This window comes from Bidens hawaiensis, unplaced genomic scaffold, assembly GCF_021521415.1.
Source record: "Bidens hawaiensis isolate Kalapana, Puna unplaced genomic scaffold, B.hawaiensis_p1.1 tig00062436_1, whole genome shotgun sequence".
NCBI lineage: Eukaryota > Viridiplantae > Streptophyta > Magnoliopsida > Asterales > Asteraceae > Bidens > Bidens hawaiensis.
Window position 1 is genome coordinate 1 of NW_027501209.1, and position 24,696 is coordinate 24,696.

A 24,696-nucleotide genomic window follows, 5' to 3' on the forward strand; every position below is an offset into this window, starting at 1 on the left:
CCTTCACATACCTAGCACCCGCAGGGAATTGACGCCAGGAATACCTTGGAAGTAAAGTAACCGGAAGACGAGCGCAGGTACAGTGTTAAGGCAAAACCCTTCACATACCTAGCGCTCCGCCGGGAATTGAAACCAAGAAGGATCTTCTGGGAAATGCTTGCGGAAACGGAAATAACATCCCCGCATAGCGGGAACGTCGAGAACTACGTTGTTTGAAGCTCCAGGATGGAATTGGTGGTTTAAACATAATTGATCACTATGTTCAAAACTACCAAAACCTCATGGAGAATCCACACAAGTGGGACTCAACGCTCCTGACTTGCGAGGAGGTTACAGACCTGCCCGCATCATACCCAAAGACCAAGCAGGAAACTCGGGAATTTCTGCAAGTGACAAGGACTTCCGCGGGAGGAATCCCTATGGAAAACCTTAAAAAACCCCTTTTCAAAACCCTTTGCTTAAGTCCAAAAGTTCACCTCACTTTATTAAACACGCATGAGAAGAACATTGGACTGGGGGGACTTGAAGAGGTAGGTCCCAGCAGAGCCCAGTTGGACCCGCAGGACTCACCTTAAACAGGGACGTCTGCGCAGAAACCAACTGGATCCGCAGGACCAACCATGCTCAGAGACGTGACGTCCTTACGCGCAGTACGCAAGCTGTTCCCGCAGGAAATGCCTCCCATGGTGAAGGACTCCGCCTGTCCCCGCAGCCTCGGATACAAGCCATTAGGGAAAGCCACCCGCGCAGCAAGGCTACACGCACAAGGCACTTAGCTCTCAATCACTCAGTGTCACCTGAAGGAATGAGCGAAGCCGGGAGCTATCCCGCACAAGGGCGGGAGGGGGAATACTCCCGCCCAAATAAGCCAGTCCGTACGATACAGGAAGATCTTCTGTACTGTACCTGACGAGGTATGGGAAAAAGATCTGACTAAAGATACGACAGCTTATGGACAACAGTATGGCGAGCAGCATGCTCCTACACTGTTTGTCACTGTTAGCCGCTGCCTACTCACCAACTCTTGTCATACCACGTGCGTAGCCGGCAGTTGGTGGAAAAGGAATAGTATACAGCAGGTCTGGTCACTATCAGCCGCTACCTACCCACCAACTACCAGCAGGACACGTGCGTAGGCTACTGTTGGTGGAACAGGAACACTGTTGCAGCCGGCCATACCTCCTTGGAAACCTACCTTCGGCTATAAATACCCCAAATGGTATGACCATCATATCTTATCTTGTATCATCATATTATACCTGATATCTGCCCTAGCAATCTCTTAATATACTTTTATATTTAAAGAGCAATCTAGTCTGATTCTCACGCCGGAGGGTGGTCACAAGGAGGAACCCCCCCCCCTTCTCAGTGACGAGCTCACGGTGTCTGTTTTGCAGGTTATCAGAAGAACCATCTTCCAAGGGTCTAAACCCTCGTGGGAAACATCTCTCCTACCCCCAGGTTACCAGTAATCTGCCCGGGGTCCGGTTAGTGTTTCTTCAGACGGTGTCGGAGGTTGCTATCTGACCACGATATCCATCACGTTGACCACTTTCTGTGGTGGAGTAGAGCCGACGCTGATGCCGGCCAGGATGTTGGCGGTAGTGGAGCGGTGACGGTGGATGATGGACGGACGGTTGGGTTATTTTAGCCGTAGGAGATGTGTAAAAGTTATAGGATAATAGGAATATAGGAGTGGGTTTTTTTGAGATGTAAAGTATTAATTGGAATTTACTAAAATACCCCCTTTTTATCCTTCCCAGGAAAAATATACTTCTTATTTGAACTCAACTCTTAAGAAGGAAAGATAATTACTGATTATATATATATATATATATATATATATATATATATATATAATATAATATAATATAAACGAAAACCCTAAAATCCTACGTGTCGCGATGTTGTCGTTCCTCCCTTTTATGGAAGCCACCAGATTACTTAATTTTTAAATAGAGGTCTCTCATTGATTTAACCCAAATTCATGGGTATGGGTCTTACCAAAACCTCTTAAACGGGTTATAACATCTCATTAAATTAAAAATTAATCTTACCAATTATTTGATATGAAAATCCTATAAAATAGGGATATACTAAAATTTAATATCCAATTTAAAAAAAAAGATATTATTTATAATTAATAAACAAATTTATAGTAAAAAACATAAGCGGGTCATGGGTCACCAAATCCAGATAGCTTTTAAACGGGTTATAAGATATCATTTATTTATGAAACTCTTCATCATCAAACCCTAGGTATATTATTAACTTTATTACAATAAAGAAAATTAAAATCCAAAAAATAAATATTAGAAAACGAAAAATGTAAAACAACCATTCTCTTAAGCCATCAGATTGCTTTATTTATAAATGAATGTTTCTCATGCATTTGATCCGAATTCGCAAATAAATGTCTCACCAAACCTAAATAGCTCTTAAACGGGTTATAATATCTCATTATATTAAAAATTAATCAAATAAAATATTTGATTCGAAAATCCTATAAAATAGGGATATACTAAAAATTAATATCCTATTTTATTTAAAAAAGATATTATTTATAATTAAGAAACAATTTTATAATAAATAAAATAAACGGGTAATGAGTATCACCAAACCCATATAGCTTTCAAACCGGATTATAACATATCATTTATTTGTGAAACCATTTTATCATCAAACCTCAAATATATTAATTATTAATGTCACAACCCGACCAATGAAGGCGGAAACGTCGAGGCGCGACATGATTGCTCATTGCACAATAACACTATAAAGTTACAATATTTAAACAACTCATTTAAATCCATATCATCATAAATAACACAACAATTGTTCATACAAAATGCCAAATAGATAGATAAACAAATAACTTGTTCTTTTATTTTCTAATATTCTAAAGCCAAGATAATAAGTTTCTTCAAGTAATCCAATCAAGCTAACATCAAACCTGTAACATTGTATAAAATAGAGTTTGTCAACACGAAGGTCGGTGAGCATTTTTCATAGTTTTGGACAATAACTATATAGTATGAAATCCACAATTAGTATATGAAAACAATAAATAATAGCAACAATTTAGATAATAAAACCGTCAATAAGAATACATTGACGAACCATCAATAAGAATACATTGACGACAATAATGAAATCGTCAATAAGAATACATTGACGACACCTTTCTATATGGGGATACCATATATACTCGGAATTAACGTATGATCATACTTTGATGAGGCTACCCGCCTTAGCATTCAAGAGGCTACCCGCCTTAGCATTCAAGAATTTGCACATAGTCATGTAAAGCATATAACACCAAATCGAGCATTTATTTAAGTAAACATATACAGTACGTGTTGTAGTTTAAAACTCAAGTATAAATCATTTGAATTTGAATAAGTATGCAATGCCACCCACAAAACGAAAGATGGAAAACGGGGGATGAAAAAGTACTCACATTAACAAGTAACTTGAAAGATAGTGTCGTGAATAATCGGAGAGATCGGTTCAACGAGCAAGACCTATATTAAACGGGTCTTGTGTTAGTAGGTAGTCTTGGAAGGGTTTAAAATAAAATACATGACAAATAAAGTAAATAAATAAAGTTTAGGATTTAAAATGTAAATATTTGAGAAATTAAAGAAACGAGTTTTGTAAAATAAATTTACTCGAAACCGGGTCTCGGTATTCTATTAATTAGTTTTTTTCTTTTTTTTTACTCAACCTATGTTAAATAATAATGTGGGTTAAAATGCGATATTGCAAAGCCCTTGGTTATAAGAATACCAAAACGAGGTTTAAACGAGTGTTCGGGTTTGTCGGTTCGAGACTTGATAATTGACCAAGCTCACAGTTAACTTCCCAAAATAATAAATGTTATGAGATAACTCAATAAAATCAAAATAGACTTAACCAAGTATGTAGTTCTATTGTGAAGAACTTTAACGTTCGTTAAGCGAGTATACGACCTTATCGGTTCGAACTTGTTATAAGATCAAGTTGGTTACCGACATGCCAAGTATGTTTAGAAATTAACTAAAATTGATTTAAAATATAATCTTGAAGAAAAATATGAGTTTTGGTGGCTAAAAACACACTTGTGTGTCTTAAGCGAGTGAACTCGGTTTAGTTCGATTTTTGGTTCGGTCCTTGACTCGGAATAAGACCGAGGATGGTTACCACATACCCAATTACCATGGAACTTGTAAAATAACTTATGAATAATAATACTCAAGTTTTACATTCAAAAAGTTAACAATAAAGCTTTTAAACAAAAGTTCGGTTTTTGGTTCGGTCCTTGACTCGGAATAAGACCGAGGATGGTTACCACATACCCAATTACCATGGAACTTGTAAAATAACTTATAAATAATAATACTCAAGTTTTACATTCAAAAAGTTAACAAGAATGCTTTTAAACAAAAGTTCGGTTTTTGGTTCGGTTCTTAACTCGGGATGAAACCGAGGCTAGTCACCACATACCCAATACCATGGAACTTGACAAATATGAACAATAAACTAAAATATGTAGAAGTTAAGCAAGTATAACAAGTTATATGGTTAGATTTGTTAAATATATAAACAAGGACTACAAAGTCCTCCATGTAACCTTGCCTTACTAGCCCGACATTTCAACCGCCCGAGATCGGAGAAATGAAAGACCGAAGGTAAACAAGGAGTGTGTATTATATATATGTTGTAACATCAAGCTTTAAGTATTGAGAAGTTAGTTAAAATGAAAGACTAGCTTATGAAGAACAACCTTAGAATTCAAGAATTTGAGAGAGAAATGAGGAAATGAGCAAGCACAAAAGAAGAAGATGGGTGTGTGTATATAGAGTAAGTTGAATGGGTCTTTCATAAAGGGTGTTACATGAAAATGGGTTGGTTATAGACCCAAGAAAGCACAAAATAAAAATGAGTCCTTCAAGTCTCCATTTTGGTAGTTTTTGTCCCTTGAGTTTGTTTTGAGTGTTCTCGGGGCATTTTAAGAACCGAAAAGGGTGTTTTTTTTATCCGACAACTATAAAACAAATATGTAACATAAAAGTCATCATTTTGATAATATTGAAAGGTTCGGGATACAAAACGGGTCGGGTTTACATTAAGAATACAAGTATAAAATAACCCGAAATTGACAAATGTCACAATTAACTTTTTACAATAAATAAACTTAAAATCCAAATATACATATATAAATATTAAAAACGAATAATGTAAACAACTCCCGTTATACGGAGGATAAAATCTAGTGTGTGTGTGTGTGTGTGTGTGTGTGTGTGTGTGTGTAGGCTAAGTATAAAATGAAAACCCACTTTAAGTTGTAAAAACTCTAGAAACCCATTCTCAACCACATGTTTTTAATTAATGTTTAAATCTTGTGGTCCACAATTAAAGTGAATAAAAAATGTAAATATAAATATAACTTTTTCTCTCTCTTGAAAAATATATAAAAATTAGTAAAAAATGTTAAAAAATAGCAAAACATTTTTTTTTGATATTCCGATGTTTTGTATTAAATGTTACAACATATATTACATGTAACAAAAAAAACCGAAGTTACATAGAGTTTTCGCGGGTTTTCACAACTCAAGTGGGTTTTTATTTTAACCTTACCCAATATATATATATATATTCCACAACTGGTAGCAATTTTTAAGGACTTAAATGGCATCTCTTCCTAATTTTTCCTCTTGGAAATTCTCACCATGACCGCAACATATATCATGTCCATGGTTACCTCTGCAAACACAAAAAACTTATATCTCCATTGTTTCTTGACCAGCAACACTCCAATAACATCCCAAAACCCGGTCGCTAAGCCAAACATTACACTCAAATAAAACACTCCTCAGGTTCACCAGAATCTTTGTATTTGGTTTTGTTTGTTGCGGTGGTTGGATCATCATGACTGGAGCAATTCTTTGGCAGAGGTGCACCACAGAGATTCCTGTTACCAGCATATATTGATGAGTCAGTAAGTGTTTGCAACTGATTTCCAATTGGAATCCGTCCTGACAAGTTGTTGTGTGACAGATTCATAAAGCTTAAAAAGTTCAAATCAGCCATGCTTGGAGGGATCATCCCGGTAAACTGGTTGTCTGAGAAATCAAGAGAATTTAGTGCCTTCATATTGCCAATACTAATACTATCTGGAATGTTCCCACTAAGATGATTATGAGACAAATTGAGTCCCACCAACAAAGTAAGTTGTAGGTTCCTGGACGGATCGTACACGGGATATCGCTAACAACGCAGGTGCGGAATCCCTGCGCAGGTAGTTACGAGTGTAGAGATAGAATCACACGAGCAATAAATCAACCACGTTATATTGATAACCGAACACGTGACTCACGGTCACTATTACAGAAAATAACACGTAACACCAATATGAAACACACTGAAACAAACCCTAAACGACCAACCCTCAAACTGTTTTAGCGAAACAGTTTTATACACGACAACTTCGCCATTGGCGAAGTTGTCCATAACTTCGCTGATTCAACAAGTTCGCCATAGCGAACTTGTTGACAACTTCGCGTATTACAAAACAATCATAAACAAAACATAATTACATTACAGACTCGATTACAAATGCTAGACTATGAACTACTGACACACATGTACCAACAGACTCCCCCTTGGCAGTAGCTTCATATCTTGATCTTCAAATCTTGAGTCTTGTAATCTTCACCTCTACGCGTGCGCCCCTTCTCTCACACATACCGACACTACCCCTTGATATTTCCTAGCTTGATCCTTCCAAGCAGGAATGTAGAAGATCTTCTTCTCGTTGAGCACTTTCAAATCAGCCTGCGACAGATTAACAAGATGCATCGGGTCGTAAACCCGAAGTACTTCTTGTTCATCCTCATCTTCCATTACTGCCTCAGCTGTCTCGCAATCTACGTACCACCATTTTAAATCTTTTAGGACGTTCTTGGGCATAACTTTCATCGGTACTTCTTTCAAATGACGGACTGGTTTATACTTCATAACCATCCATGGTTTGCCGTCAGCCCTCATTCCACGATCTTTGTCTTCTATCAACTTTCCTTTTTGAGGCTTTAGCAGTTCAAACTTTTTGTCTTTAATGGCTTCTTTCTATACAATCTTCTCAATGATTCTTGCCATATCATCATTGCTTCTATTGATCAGCCCCAATCTCGCTAAATCTTTCACCTCACATTCTGGTAAGGAATTCAGAGATCTCAACAATCGCTTAAAGTACTGAATGCCGTCGTACCGTTTGATCACAAATAGTTTCAGCTCTTTGTCGTACAACCAGCATATGATTCCCTTCTTTGACTCTGCATAGCCCTTTATATTATAAGTCTTTCTGAACATCGTTGGCACTGCAGGCTTCTTGGTTTTAACAAACCACTGAGCACAGCCTTCTTTCCAGTTCGGCTGCTCCTCCCATACTGTATCTTCTATCACACTCTCATCCCCCAATTCTGATCTCTCAACAGCTGGAATCTCATGTTCCACTGAATCATCCACAATCTCACCTTCTTCTAATACATCTTCCACATTAATCTGTTCTCCTATCCTCTCAATCTCATCCATAGGCAACACGTCGTCATCATCCATCAACTCATCGTCCTCCTCCTCATCCAACTCCTTCAAAGCATCGATAACGTCTTCAACATCAGCGTCGTCATCCACAACTACAACATCATCACCAGCTGCATTTGTAGACTCCCCCTCAGTTGTGGAAGCCCCAAGAGCCTGAGAGGTTCTTGGCAGCTCATCACCTGCACCGGAAGGTGCATTGGGATCATCGTTATGATCTTCTCGTCTTTTCGTTCTCAACTCATCGCCCCTACAAGTATTCTCCCCCTGAGATGCCAAGTAATCCTTGAAGGCATCTATTATTCTTCCATGTTCAACCAGGAGGGCAGCTTGTAGTCGATTGGATTCCACTAGGCTTTGAATGGTCTTTGTCTGATCAGCAACAATCCGCTCTAGTGATGTAATCCTCTCGGAATCTGAAGTAGGCGTTGGAGTTGGCGGGACATCAGCAGAAGTGACCGCAGGTGGTACACTTGGTAACACTGCAGTAGAAGTGATTGTCGACTCCACAAATCGTGCAACTACCACCGGTGGATTAAGCGGTTGGGGTGGTAGGGACACAATTGCTGGGGCCGACGTCTCGACCGCTGTAACCTGTGCTGTAGTAGTAATAAGAGACATACCAGACAAGGCAGGTGGAGCAAAACGTACTAGTCTTGAAGATTCTCCAGCTCCCGAACCTATACCTCTCTGTTCTCTTCTTGAACGTCTAAGCACAATCTGCACTGCCTCCTCTTCATCCACTTCATCCTCATCCTCCTCCACAGTTCTCGGCCTCTTTCCCGTAATCCTTTCCCGAGATACCATGAGCCGTCTCGCCTCAGCAAACGTTTCGTCTAAATCGGAGTCAGCTACCGAAGTAGCTCTTCTAGTAACATCAACCAACTGAGGACCCGAGATATCCATATCAAACAAACCATGTCCACTAAAAGCAGCATCTAGATCAACGTGTTCAGCAGTGGACACAGCCTGAGATATAGTAGCTGGCACAGCAGCAGAAGATACAACAGGCGCAGCTGATACAGCATGAGGTGCTGCCGCCTGATGTGGTTGCGGATCCCTGAACTCGTCCCCTCCTGCAGGAACATACTCCGGGTTGATGAGATACCCGAAAAGTGGAGTATGCCTGGGACGCCGCTCAGGGTTGCTACGAGTGCTCGACGTCCTGCACTGAGCAAAGATACGTTTTGTTACGCACTCAACATATCTGATAGGGCGTCTTTGCGGTATAGACGGAGCGACATGATTAATAATCATTTGTAGAAACCGAGGATACATAATAAAACGCTCGCGCGCCGTCGCCCGTCTCTGACGATCAATCTCGTAAAAGATTAGCTGACTAAAAGAATATCTGCGGTTGTAAGTCAGCGCAATCATGGCCGATTGCATCGTCGCACCCATCCCGTCTGTTCCTGCCTTTCTGCCGGACATGCATACTATTAACACATGCATCAGAAAGCGCCATTGATCCAGCAGAAAGCCTTTCCTCCTCTGCGAGTCCCCCAGCGGACCCGAATAACCCATCCTCAAGTAAGCTCCGTCACGGAAAGGAGCTACGAACTCCGTTGGGTCGTCTCTCGTTTCATCACCGAACTGCAGAGCCAACCGTATGTCTTCCGAGGAAAACTGTATGCCTTGACCATTGACAGTTGCTCGCATCACTGGAGGCTCAGGTCTGCAATCATAATACACCGTCTGCCAGAAATCTTCAATGTTAGGCAGAGATATGGGTAGTGTATTAGTGATCGCGTGAAAAACTCGTGATCGTTGGAGAAATGTGATAATCTCCCTATAGTCTTCAACGCCTCGTGCGTCTGGATCCAAAGTGATGTATTGGTTATGGGCTGGAAAGAATTGTCGTTGCTCATCACCATCATCACCACCAGCACCTCCAACAGCAGCCATATCTGCATAAAACAAATCAGGTTAGAGACCATATAACCATCTCACAAGTTCGCTGTGTACCATGTGCGAAGTTGTGATGTACACAGAACAGGCGAATTTAAAGGTGAGGCGAAGTTGGGAACAACTTCGCTTCATCTGTAAGTTCGTCTGAAATCTTATAAAAAATTTGAAATAGGCGAAGTTGTGTTCAAGGCGAAGTTATGGATAACTTCGCCATAGGCGAAATTAAGCTTCAAGCGAAGTTGTGGATAACTTCGCTGAAAGCGAACTTAAGCCACTGGCGAAGTTGAGAATAACTTCGCGTAAACCTTAACTTCGCCTGAATCTGAAACGGCGACTGTTCAGATTCAAACAAGTTTTATCCGACGTTTCGGACCGATTTAAGGATATAACAATGAAGTCCAACATATTTCAATGGTGTTAGGACGAAAAGGTCGTCCATGAACACGTAACGTGAGGTCGAAAAACTTGGTTTCGAAGGTTCGACGACCCGAGGTCTCGAACCGGGTAAAACTATACCGAACGAGTAAGTTTGTGAATGATATTGACAACACATACCGTTAATGAGCACAAGAAACTGAAATCAAGGATCGAAAACGGAATGAAAACACGATATCGGATAATATGGATTTGATATTATGTTCGCCGGAAAAATTTGCAATATATGTTACTGTTTCCGTTTGAAAGTCCTTATATAGGGCTGAGTTGGTTCAGGCGAAGTTACGCTTAACTTCGCCTTGGCGAAGTTAAGCACAACTTCGCCGAATTCAACAACTTCGCCCGTAATTTCAAAATCAGCCCTTTAAGTTTGAAAAATCTTGCACTTAACATTAGAAGTTTCCAAAAAGAGTTAAACAAATATGATCAAGACCCAGTAACCAACAATAAAATAATATAACTACAAAAACTAAAAAACAACTTAGAAAAATTTTAACGAAATAAGGGATCAAATTTCAGTCTAGTCAGGGACCACTACGTTTTAGAAAAGATCCTAACAGGAATCATACTAACGATGTGACTGTCACTTAGATCCGTGTTTAGCTGTATTATGACATAGAGACACAGGTTGTAAGCATGTAAATAACGTAAATGGTTTTCATCGTTTCTGTGATACGGATTAAGGTTCAGTTAAGCTCAAAATTTTAAGTTGGCAACAACTCAGAGATAATGATGTCTTCTATCTATTCTCAAAGCGTATTTGGCTATACCCAAGTCACCCCGAGTTGACTTCGACCCATAGTGTCTGATTAATTTGTATATACTCGTTGACTGCATCCCGTTCTCTTCTTACTCCAGACATGAGAAGTCTTGATTGTTACTATGTCTCATAAGTACTAAAAATATACATGTTTTTTTTTTTTTTTTTTTTTTTTTAAATCAACATTTTTATCGACTTCGGAGTACTAAACCACTGCAAGTCCCGAATCTGGATCACTGCAGTATCTTGAAATGCTTTCTTCACGGGAATCAGAACACTCACTGGCTCGTGTATGACTGGGTAGTCGCTTTTCTGCCTATCCTTCGAAAAGATATGTATGAAGACATACAAAACTCTTAAGGAGTTTCCACGTAAATTCGAGTAAATTTAAGTTAGTATCACATACACTTTTACGCACCATAAAAATTACCATGAATTACAATGACTGTTCTAAAGCCTTTTAAGCCTAATAACTTCACTAGTTAAGCACACACAATCAGTATATATATCATTTTCCAAGGTTGGATCAATTTTCTGTTAAACACAGCAGTGAACTTCTTACGAAGTAACAGACTTGAAAAGTAATTTCATTTCCCGTAAAAAACTTTAATTTCAATCGCCCCAATCACGTCAAAGTCGTCAGGTAAACGGCTATCCTGAAGATCCAATGGATCAACTGGACCGACCACATACAAGTATGTGTCCTTCTTACTAAGTATGACCGACTAATTTTCAGCAACTGAAAGAACACACGTCATAGCTGCCCCGGTTACTTTCAGTCTTCCGGTTAATGGCTATCCTTATTTTCTAAGTCGAAAAACGAGGACCAAAACATATCCGAGGATATGTCCATCAAACTGAGGTAACCGACTAATTTTAAGCAAAAATGACCCTTTTTTTTTTTTTTTTTTTTTTTTTAAATCACAAAGACATGGTTACTCGGGATTGATCATCCCGTTTAGCTCAATTAGGTTTTGAAATCTGGATTTATCAAACGCTTTTGTAAACAAGTCAGCAAAATTTTCAAGTGTATCAACTTTTTCGATCTTTATCAGTTTCTTCTCAGCACAATCCCGTATGAAGTGATGACGAATGTCAATATGCTTAGTTTTACTGTGCTTCACGGGATTGTTAATTACTGAGATGGCGGCAGTGTTATCAATTAAAATAGGAGTAAGTAAGAAATTCAGACCATAGTCGCGCAATTGTTGCTGAATCCACAAAACCTGAGAGCAGCAGTTGGATGCTGCCATGTATTCAGCTTCGCATGTTGAAATTGCAACTGATGTCTGTTTCTTGCACTGCCAGGAAACTAATCTTCCTCCAAGAAACTGACAGCCTCCTGTTATTGACTTCCGACTCTGATTACATCCACCATAATCAGAATCTGTATATGCCACCAGTTCAACGTCTCCTCCCTTTGGGTACCACAACCCTAGTTTCGGCTTGCCCTTAAGATACCGCAAAATCCTCTTCACACCTTTCATGTGAGATTCCTTTGGGTTTGCCTGAAAACGAGCACAAAGACAAACAGAAAACATTATATCGAGCCTAGAAGCAGTTAAATACATTAATGAACCTATTATCGCCCGATACAGAGTAGGGTCCACATCTGCGTCACCATCTGATTCAGCGCCCAATTTGTGATTGACGCAGATTGGGGTGTCATATGGAGAACTGTCCTCCATCTTGAATCTCTTCAGCACATCATGAACATACTTTGTTTGATGAATGAACATCCCATCCTTCTTCTGATCAACCTGCAATCCTAGAAAGAAGGTTAGTTCACCCATAGCACTCATCTCGAATCGTTTCTTCATGACAGCTTCAAAATCCTGACACATGGATACTCTTGATGCAGCAAAAATGATATCATCCACGTAGACTTGAACCAGTAGGAAGTCACATCCTTCTCTCTTCACAAACAACGTACTGTCAATCAATCCTCTTTCAAAACCATTTTCCAGCAAGTAGTCTGATAACGTTGAATACCAGGCACGAGGTGCCTGATGTAACCCATATAACGCCTTGCTCAACCTGTATACGTGATCCGGAAAGTCTGGGTCAGGAAAACCCGGAGGTTGCTCAACAAACACAACCTCATCAACTTTCCCGTTAAGAAACGCGCTCTTCACATCCAACTGAAACACCTTCATCTTTTTAGATGCAGCAAACGCCAAAAACAATCTAATCGCTTCTAACCGGGCAACAGGAGCGAAAACCTCATTGTAGTCAATACCCTCTTGCTGATTAAAACCTTTAACAACCAGCCTCGCCTTATTTCTCACGATAATCCCCTTTTCATCTCTCTTGCACTTGAACACCCATTTCGTGCCTATAGCATGCACATTCTTTGGTTTTTCAACCAAAGTCCAAACTTCCATTTTTTCGAACTGAGCCAACTCTTCTTGCATGGCTTCGACCCACGAGCTGTCCTTTAAAGCCATTTGATAATTCTTCGGTTCAACTTGGCTTATGAAGCAAGAGTACAAACATTCGTTCATGATACCTGTATCTTTAATGCTTGTATAAACACAGGTGTGCTCATTCAAGCTACTTCTGGTTTGTACACTAGAGGACACATCACCTATAACATTCTCCAATGGGTGATCTTTGTGAATTCTCGTGGTCGGAACAGCACCGACATGCAAATTGTCTTCCAAGTTTGAAGAGATCTCTTCTATGGTAGTTTCATGCTGAGAGTGAAAAAGATTAATAAACTCATCTTCAGTTGAGGCCGCAGGGGTATCGATAGGGTTTGATGTGGAAGGCTGAGATTTTTCTGTCATCTGATGTTGCATTACCTCCTCTTCCTCATCAAATATCATCTTCGTCACTGCTCTTTCGTCTTCTTCAGAAATTTCCAAAGTAGGTACGTTAAACGACTTAAAAAGTTTAACATAGTCAAACAGCTCAGCAGGTCCATTGCTTGGTTTTGGCGGTTGGTAACTAGTAATGTCGGTGTTACAAACCACCTCCACCTTGCAAGTTGTCGTATTGAAGACCCGTCTGTTGGGAGTCCCAACAACATAACCGACTAGGATTCCCTCATCAGCTACTTCACCAAATTTCGAATTAGTCTTCAAAATCGAACAAGGAGACCCAAAAGGTTCAAGACCGCACAAGTTGGGCTTCCTTCCGTGCATAAGCTCGTAACAAGTTTTTCCAAGTCTCTTAACGGTTAACACCCGATTCAGAACATAGCAGGCTGTAGCAACTGCTTCAGCCCAGAACATCACAGGAAGCTATGAGTCTGCCAGCATAGTTCTGGCTCCTTCAATCAACGTTCGGTTCTTCCTTTCAGCTACTCCGTTCTGTTGTGGAGTATACGGAGCGCTGTATTGATGCTCAATACCCTTCTGAAGACAAAAGATTTCCATCTCAAAGTTCTTGAACTCTGTCCCATTGTCGCTTCTGATGAATTTAACTGATTTACTCATGACGTTCTCGACTTTTGTAATTAGATTCTTCACCATCTGAGTCGTCTCGTCTTTCGTTTTCAGAAAATATACCCACGAGTATCGCGAGTAATCATCAGTTATCACCAAGCAGTAAGAAGTACCGCCTAGACTTTGTACATTCACCGGACCGAAGAGATCCATATGAAGTAGTTCTAGAGTACCAGCAATTGAGTTGATCGTCTTGGTGAGATGGCTTTTCTTGTGTTGTTTTCCCTTCTTGCACGCTATGCATTTATCTTCAAAGTTAAAACTCTTTAAGGGAACGCCCATCACAAGCCCATTTTTGACAATGAAGTTCATCTTACGAAGATGAATATGTCCCATTCTCCTGTGCCATAATTCTGATTCTGATTCGCTTGCCTTTGTCATTAAACAGGATTCTCCGGTGACCATTTCAGTAGACCTCATATCCATCACGTATGTATTCGTTTCACGTGGAGCTTTCATTACTATCCATTCTTCTGGTATATGAAAACCAGGCTTCAATACAATCGCTTCATTCTTAGTGAAATGGACAGTGTATTCTTTATCACAAATCTGCGACACACTCAGCAGATTGTGCTTTAGTTCCTCCACAAAGTTTACATTTTCAAGTGTCATTCTCCCATTCGACACAGTTCCTCTACCGGTAATCCTTCCACCGCTTTCACCAGCAAAACTAACTCTAGCTCCCTGAACAGGTTTTAAGTCTTGCAACAAGTGTTTGTTGCCTGTCATGTGCCTGGAACAGCCGCTATCTACAATCCAAAGATTGTTTGCAGCCCTGTTCAACTGTTCCTGCACAATAAAACAAAGAGTTAGAATCTTGGGACCCAAGACCAATTGGTCTTGGATCGATACGTCCCGTACCCTGGCTTTCTCAAGTTAGCGTCAGGATAATTTCTGTAAGTCCTGTTAGGGAATCTCCTTGCAGATTGGGTGTAATGCCTTCCAAACCTTTGAGAATTGAAAGTGTTATATCTTGAGGTTTGGTTGTAAAAATGAGGTTGGTCTTTATGAAAACTTGAATTCGTTACATTTTGGCATTTTTTAAAGTTTTCATTTTTAGCAGGAACAAAATGACGCTTATTCTCATTTTTATTTGGCTTCACACCTCTGAATCTCGGCTCCAGAGGGCAATCTGCAACTAAATGCCCTAATTTGTTACATCTAAAGCAACACCGACTCTCCAATTTCTTGTCAAATGTTGGTTTGGATGTAGAGGCAGTGTTACCAGCCGTTCGTCTCACATAAGGTGGGACATACGGGTTGAGTGGAGTACACTTTTTAGAAGATTTATTTTTATCTCCACCGGTGGGTAACACTACATTCTCGTTCGTCTTACCAGATTCGGACAACTTATCCGAATCCGATGAGACTGGACTCGTAACAGAAATATTTACACTAGAAACAGGCGAACTCGTTTCGCCATTACTAACAGTTGGTTCTTTAAATGTAACCTTGATGGGAACTGTCTGAGGAACTTCAAACTCAGCAGATTTCTGTACACTAGGGTTAAAAGTGTAATTATGGTTATAAGGTGGTGGAACCTCGTGATAACCAATTCCTCCTCTCTTTGGAGAGGTACCTTGATCACTAACAAGGTGATCAAGAATAGCTGAGGAATTTCGGAACTGCTCGAGTTTTCGGTTCAGTTCCACCACTTTCACCTGGTGGTCAGCAATCTGCTTTTCACGTTCAGCAATAAGTTTAGTTTTTTCTTCTAAAACCTCATAGCTTAGGTCAATTACATCAATTTTTTCAGCAAGTTTAGTTTTTAAGCTTTTGACATCTTTTTCACATGCTTTTATTTTAACTTTAAAACTGTTTTCTCTTGCCTTAGTAAAATGATGATCTTCTTTAAGATTTTTAAATTCAGCATCTAAACGAACATACTGATCAGTTATGGTCGCAAGTTGCTCAGACAAATTCTCACATTTTGTACAAACAGGTTTAGGACTTACCTCGGAGCGATTATCTTTGTCATTTGCCATGAAAGCGGTTTCTTCTTCATTTGCTTTCTCAATTTCTTCAACCTTCTCACATTCTTCAGCTTCAGACTCAGCCATGTTTGCTTGCTCACCAGAACCACTTGAGCGTTGATTCCAGTTGTACTCTCCTGCCTCTCTGGTCAACATGGCATTTATCTCTCTGTTAACTCCTGAGTGTTGTGTAGGTCGACCTTGTCCTCGTTCAACCCTCTCATTTCTGCATTCCTTGGCAAAGTGCCCGTACTGTTGACAATTATAGCACCTTACCTTGGACTTGTCGAACCCGGGCCTACCACCAACAAACTTTCTTCCAGTTTTGTGCATAAACCATTTAACACGCCTCACAATCATTGCCATTTGCCATTGCAAATCCATCTCCTCCAGATCATCAGCATCGATCTGGTCGTAGTCCTCATCCAGAACAGCAGGGTCCACAATCTTCCCCTGGATGTAGTTTTCATAGGAAGCAATAAATGATGCATAGACTGCAAACTGCTCTTCAGCAGATTTTACACTCATAGGCATCTTGGAATAATTATTGCTTGAGGCATGTGCAGAAAAACCACTTGAGGACGCTTGAGGCTTTGAAGTACTAGATCCTCCAGCAACGAAACATACATCACCATTCATGTTAACAGAAACATTTCCTTCATGAGGTGAGTCAGGACCTGACTCCCCTTTCGAGTAAAAAGCAGCAGATTCAGGCCTTGAACTTGAGCCTGAGTTAACCTTAGCACCATACATACCAGGGTCTTGTATCTGATCTGTTGGTGTTTCCTTTCGAACCATATTAAGCTCATAAGTTCTGAGCTTGTTTACTGCTGTTTCTAGATCATAGGTTGGAAAGTCTCTGTCTTCCCTCATAAGGACGGTGTACATTTCCCACTTCGGTGGGAGAGCATCGAGAAGCTTTTCAACGATCTCTTATTCTCGGTAAGCAATTGAATAATTGCTGAGCTCTGTCATTAGATGATAGTATCTGGTGATAATATCATCCAGTGATTCGTTCTTCAAAAATTTGAAGACGGAGAACTGGGTCTTCAAAAGTTTTACCTTCGATGCACGGATACCCACATTCCCCTCGAATCTATTTTCAAGAGCATCCCAAAGCTCTCTTGCAGAAGTGTACTTTCGGAACGTATGGAGAACCTCTTGAGGAAGTGCCATTGTTATCGCAGCATGGGCCTTGCTTTCGGCCTCGTACATTTTCTTCTCTTCGTCCTCCATTTTGCTGTACTTCTTAACCACATCGCGACCTTCGTACACCATGGTTGGTGGGATATATCCATCCTGGATGCACACCCACATCTTTGCATCCTGATATTTAATATATTGGATGAATCTGTCCTTCCATGCCACGAAGTCAGTTCCTTTCATCAGCCTCGGGGCCTTAGTGGCAGACCCCGCTTCTACTTCCATCTTGACCAAATCGGAGATGTTGATCGACGACATCCTTGCAAAAACCTGAAAAACCTGAAAAAAACAAAAAAAAAAATATTAAAACAGCTCAGTAGGCGAAGTTAAGAATAACTTCGCTTGAAAGTTAACTTCGCTGAAAAGAGAACTTCGCTGAGTTCTTAAATTCGCTAGATTTGGCGAAGTTAAAAAATAACTTCGCTTAGCTCTGGCGAACTTATGAGTTGAGCGAACTTGGGTATGAAGCGAAGTTGCGGATAACTTCGCTAAGGCGAACTTATGAAGTGAGCGAAGTTGTGGTTAACTTCGCTAATCCTTATATCTTCGCCAAAAACCCTAATTCCAGCGACGGCAACTTCGCCTGAAGAATGGTAACTTCGCCCGATGAACGGTAACTTCGCCCGATGAACAGGGAAGTTTGTTCAGATCTGTTTTCGTCAATCCAGCAGCTCCCGATCAATGCAAAGGCTTGAAAAAGACTGTCAAGCACTAGCAAAACTCAATCCCAACAAAAACACGTCCCGCGAATAGGTCAAACGAGACGTTTTCTACACCCGCGTGAGATCCCGAACCTCACAATCGAGCCGATTGGCTCTGATACCAATTGTAGGTTCCTGGACGGATCGTACACGGGATATCGCTAACAACGCAGGTGCGGAATCCCTGCGCAGGTAGTTACGAGTGTAGAGATAGAATCACACGAGCAATAAATCAACCACGTTATATTGATAACCGAACACGTGACTCACGGTCACTATTACAGAAAATAACACGTAACACCAATATGAAACACACTGAAACAAACCCTAAACGACCAACCCTCAAACTGTTTCAGCGAAACAGTTTTATACACGACAACTTCGCCATTGGCGAAGTTGTCCATAACTTCGCTGATTCAACAAGTTCGCCATAGCGAACTTGTTGACAACTTCGCGTATTACAAAACAATCATAAACAAAACATAATTACATTACAGACTTGATTACAAATGCTAGACTATGAACTACTGACACACATGTACCAACATAAGTGTAGTTATTTTTAGGAGGATTTGTCCTGTAAGCTTATTGCTTGAAAGGTCCATCAATATATACCGGCATATATTCATTCAAATAACTTTGGTTTTTTCTATTTTATTATTTTATGTATACATCTGAAATGTATGTCAAGGTGCCGTAATTTAAGTTCTCCTCATATCAATAGACTTGATGCTCCCCAATGAAATGCTTGGCAGATGATTTCTTCCTTTTATTATTAAATTTAGTCAGGTAAGGTTCTTTAGCCCTGTTTCAAGTGATAACTACACACAGAGTATCCCTATGATAAATTAGGACACAAATGTAAGACATGAAATGCCTTGGAGGGCTGATAGTTACCATTTGGTGGAGTTCACATTGTGCATCATTTGTTTAAAAGTGATAATTTTTGCATCGATGCCTCTTCTGTCTATACAAAACACACACTGATAATTCAAGCTTAAAACCTGTAATAGTATTAAAAAGGAATAACAGAGATCTACCGTCAACTTATTGTCTGAGAAATTAAGTGAATTTAGTTTGCAAGTTCTTTGACAAAAAAAAAATAGTTTTGAAATAGTGAAATAAAATTAGTTTATGGTTTTCTTGTAATTGATATTGTAAAATTGATTTAGGAGTTATCGCCCCATTTATTTTGTTGCGTGGTGAAGTAATTCTTACCGTATCTGTATTTTAGCCTATATATACAGAGGATTACTATAAATATAATATAACATATCCTTGTCAACAGTTCACATATAAAAACTTGGGCTATCTTGTTTTGACATATATTATAAGCTTCAAATGAGGTGATAATGATATTGCAGGTGAGGGGAGGGCTCGTGGTAGTTGTCAATGGTAGGTGGGAGGCGAAAGCGGTGGTGTAGTTCAAGAGGTCGCGCGGAGGTGATGAACTTGGAGGGAGTAAACAAATAAAAGGTAAAATTATTCAAGACCTAGTAATACAAACTGACACACGGCAGCTCTTAATACATACACACATGATACAAATTCAAATAGCAATAGAAGTATTGAAAAGAAAATTAATATATGCTACAAATACATGATTCATAAGAATTTATTTGGCTTCTTTCCCCTTTTATCTTTGGAAACTCTAACTGCAACTGCCACACATACCTTGTCCATGGTTACCTCTGCAATCATAAAAAGCTTATGCTTCCATTGCTTCTTGAACAAAAAGACAACAATAATACCCCAAAAACCTGTTGCAAATCCACACACTATGTCCACATAAAACCATAAATTCATTGGCTCATTAGCATCTTTGTGTTTGTTGTTTCTTGTAGTTGGTGGATTTTTATGATTGGAACATTTTTTTGGCAGAGGCGCACCACAGAGATCCTTGTTACTCGCATATATTGATGGGTCGGTAAGTGTTTGCAATTGATTGCCAGCTGGAATTTGTCCTGATAAGTTGTTGTGTGACAAATTCAAACTGCTCAAAAAGTTCAAAGTTGCCATGCTTGGTGTGATCATCCCGGTAAATTGGTTGTCCGAGAAATCGAGAGAGATTAATGCCTTCATCTTCCCAATGCTATCAGGAATACTCCCATTGAGGTGATTATGAGACAAATTTAAACCCACCAACATGATAAGTTTAGTCATCTCAGAAGGGATCCTTCCTTTAAGTTTATTGCTTGAAAGGTCCATGTTAAATACTAAACCTAAAGTTTTTGTATATTCAAGTTGGGTCCCTTTCATGACCTGATTCACATTCACCATATCCATTTCCTCAACCACACTCATATACGTAATATCTGGTTGTCTTGCCTCAATCATCCCTTTCAACTCTCCAAAGCAACGAGGGATGAGCCCTGTTAAGTTGTTGTATGCGACATCCAAAATTTGAAGAAATGAACATTTACACAGAGATGGAGGAATATTTCCTGTGAAGTTGTTTTTAGACAACCTGAGGACCATCAAATATGCAAGATTTTCTCCAATCCATTTTGGTACGTTCCCAGAGATTTTGTTATTGCCCAAATCCAAAATTCTTAAGGATATCAAATTCCCTAAATCTTGAGGAAGTTGGCCGCTAAAATTATTGTCATTTAGTTTTAACCTTGCCAATGATGAAAGATTTCCTAATGAAGATGGAAGGACACCAGACAACTCATTTGAACTAAGTATCAACGTAACCATCGTTTGTAGATTCTCTACAAAGTCAAGAATATTTCCTGATAACTTATTCTTGGAAACATCAAGAAGTATTAAACGTGTTCTTGTGCACAATGACCTTGGTATTGACCCATTGAAAAGGTTATCTTGAAGAAGCAAAATCTCAATAGGATCATATTCAACCTCATTAATAGGTTCCCTAGAAGGAAGATTTATCAAAGATCCACTGAGTTTGTTGTGAGAGAGATTTAATAACTTAATGATAGCCATCTTTCGAAACCATGTTGGTAGAAATCCGTGTACACTAGCATTCGACAACACCAAATTCTTAAGCTTCCTCTGATTTTGCAACCACTGTGGAAAGCCATTTGCAATCATGCAAGAACCAAGCTCAACCTTTATTAATTGGAATGGCGGTATCCACTCATGTGAGATATTGAAGATCAACTTATGATTAGAAGTTGTATGCAAGTACTTCAACATCGAAAGGTTAGCAAAATGGGCTTCCGAAACCACTCCTTTTAAAGAATTGTTCAACACATCAAAAATAACTAGTTTAGAGAGTCGTCCAATAGAAAATGGAATTGTGCCATTTAATAAATTTGAAGACGCCAAAAATGCTTGTAATGAAGCTAATCTTCCTAGAGATGTTGGTATTGAACCTGTTAACTGGTTTGATTCCAGACTCAGTTGAGTTAAGCTTGTTAAACTTCCCAGTGATTCGGGAATAGAACCGCTAAATTGATTTTCAGCAAGGTAAAGTTTGGTGAGTTTTCCGAGGAATGCTGGAATGGGACCGGTTAAATCATTATAAGATAGATCTAATACTTCCAATGACCTTAATCTCTCCAAAGCTTTAGGGATTGGACCAGTCAAATAGTTTGACTTGAGACGTAAGACTTTTAACTTGGATAGATGTCCAAGAGATTCTGGAATTGATCCGTTTAAATTTCCTAAATATAAATCCAACATCTCTAAAGAATATTGTGAACATTCAGATGTGTTTGTTGACGGGCTTATCAGTTCTTCTCCATGATAAAGACCTGATATGCTCAATTCCTTGAGATAACATTGTCTCCAGATTCCAACAAGATCAATGCTCTCAAAGATATTAAAAGAAACATCAAGCTTTAGAAGGTTAGGCATGACGGGAATTAACGAGCTCAAACTGTTTTCTGAAAGATCAAGGACTCTTAGGGAAGTCATGCTCATCAAATCAGATGGAAATCTACCTCCAATTGAATTCCGACTAATATCAAGATATTGTATCTTAGAATTGGCACTGAAGTTAAAATAAGTGGGTGAAAAGGGGGCATTGTGAATTGCGCATTCTGACAAATGCAATTCTGATAATGAAGGGATTAAGTTAAGCATGTTTATAGAGTTCCATGCCATATTAAGGCGATTGCATGAAAGATCAAGAACTGTTAAGATGTGAGGTTCTGAAAAAAGTGTGGGAGTTGACCTTCAAAACTATTTAAGCTAAGATCCAGATGCTCGATATTGGGAAGTATTCTAGTTGAATTAAGATGAAGACCAAGATCAGCGTTAGAAAGCCTACAACCACTCAAACTTAAATATGTTAATGAAGGGATCTTGTATAATACCATATTAATATTTTTTGCTTGAGAAAGCTCCACGCCATCCAAGTCAAGATGCTCGAGTGCGGAAAGGCCAGAAATCCATGTCATATCAGTTGCATTGAGCGTTTGTATAACAAAAGTTGAACCAAGATCGAGAACCTTCAAATTGAAAAGATTTCCAATTTGATGGGGAATAATACCATCAAAGCCAGCATCAGAAAGATTGAGGTAACTTAGCTTCTTGAAGGATCCAAAAAATTCAGGAATCGGACTTCCTTTAAAATAATTCCCACTTAAATCTAGGTGTTTCAGATCCCTCAACTCGGCCAAATATGTGTTCACATTATAACCTACTAGGTAGTAGTCTTCTTTTAGTTCATCTTCTAAAAATCCCATGTAATTCACATTACAACCTACTGAGTAGTACTCTCCATTTTGTTCTTCAAAAACTCCCATGTAATTTCCCCTTAGAAGAAGGCTGACAACACTGCCGGTGGCAGCATCACAAAGGACTCCTTTCCATGAGCAACAATCAATGCCAATCCATGATGAGAGCACTTTGAAGTCATCTTTGACGCTGTGTTTGAACTCGAGAAGTGCAAGTCTCTCTCGTTCATGGCAGCTTACAGTCAAATTTTGAGCACCCAAACAAGTATACGTTGTTGCAAGAAAAAAATGCTTAAGAAAATGAGAGGAAGCCCCAAAACCACTTGATTTCCCATAATTCAACTCTTAACAATGAAACTTTTTTGAAAATGAGAAGAGAGATGAGTTGTTATGTTGAAACCATTAATTTATAATTGTGTAGATGGACTACAGCTTTTGGCCCATGGAAGACTTGTCAAGTCGTTGTGGGTGCTTAGTTGACAAATTGTATATGCAAAATTGCGTTCTTGTATCCTGGTATACGAAATTAATTATTCCCATCCAACTGTAGTCAATAATTCTAGTCCACAATGAATAAACCTTTTCACATTGAGGATTTACAAGTCATTTTCGCCTCTGTTTAAAGTTGTTTTTAATTCGTAATATGTGGAATAAAGCCATTGACAGCTGATTTAGAGAGATTGAGATAATGAAGCTTTTTCAAGGATCCAATGAATTCATGGGTACAGACTTTCGCTAAAACCTTTCTCACTCATGACTAGATGTTCCAGATGCCACAACTTTGCTAAAGAAGAGTCCACCATTTGTCAACTAAGTAGCAATCGAGAGAACTTACAAAAATGCCATTGATTTCTCATGATTCAAGTATCAGACAACAACTTAGTTTTAGTTCTTAAGAGGATAACAGAAATGAAGATTATTTTCTTGATATTTCTAACGATTAATTAATCCATAGATTTTTCGAGTCCTCCATTACAAGAAAGTTGCTCCACCAGCCAACCAACCATAGATAAGTCATTGACCCTACTTCATTAAATGATATTTGCTACAAGTATTCACACGCTTTAGCTATCTCCTCAAAGTAAACACCCTATCCTCGTTAATGACTTTGGTGTTACCTGTTCTATTGTCTTACTAAGATATACTCGTGTAATACACGGATGGTTAAAATAATGCAATACAAAAGTTAAATTTAGTAATATATATAATAACATACATTATGAATTAACAAACTATAAATAATGATAAATAAAAATTTTATAATTCATAAATATCTAAAACCTCATTTAATACAACATTTAAAGTTATATTTGTAACTTTGTTAGTAATTCTATACATGTAATAGTATTAGGTAACAACTCTAGTTGAATGATATTTGGAATAATGGTTTTGTTTTTATAGTATAGGCAGATGCATACATTTTTAAAACGTAAACCATAAGTTCTGTGACAAATACGTGTTCTAGAGGCTAGAATTGTATTATTATTAATTATTAAATCCCTTGATATGAAGCAGCGATATGTTTATGCGTAACAAGAATGTGTAAATACAAGAAGTTTGTAATTAAATCTTGATTTCTAATAATTAATCGGTTTGACTGATAAGGTTGGGGTTCGATCCTTAGTTCCGATTTATTTTATAGATTTTCTAAAATTACAATTGGATTGCTTTGTTTTCTTAGGCCCACTAGCACTTAATTGAACATGCTTTATTAATCGGTTTGCAGCCCATTTTATTAACCCACTTGTGGGCTCGGTGCAAGCCTGCAGACTGCCGTCGTTAGTAATCCAACACGTAAAATCTTTTTAAGCCATTATAAATTTTGATTAACATGCTTTATTTTACTTTATTTATTTGCTATCTTTAATCTCTATGTAAAGTGTCATTTTCGTCCTTAAGATTTGGTTGCTTAAGCAACTTTAGTTCAATTTTTTTTACATATAGACTTTTAAGGTTTCAGAATTCTTACCAATATCATACATTTCGCTAACTCCATTCAAATTTCTGCTAAGTTTCTTTAAAAACGACCAAAATACCCTTATT

At 38.9% G+C, this 24,696-nt stretch overlaps 1 pseudogene; it reads right to left on the bottom strand.

The window, feature by feature from the left end:
• Positions 1–19,612: 19,612 nt before the first annotated feature.
• LOC143603690 (receptor-like protein EIX2) lies at positions 19,613–22,988 on the bottom strand (annotated as a pseudogene).
• Positions 22,989–24,696: the final 1,708 nt, after the last annotated feature.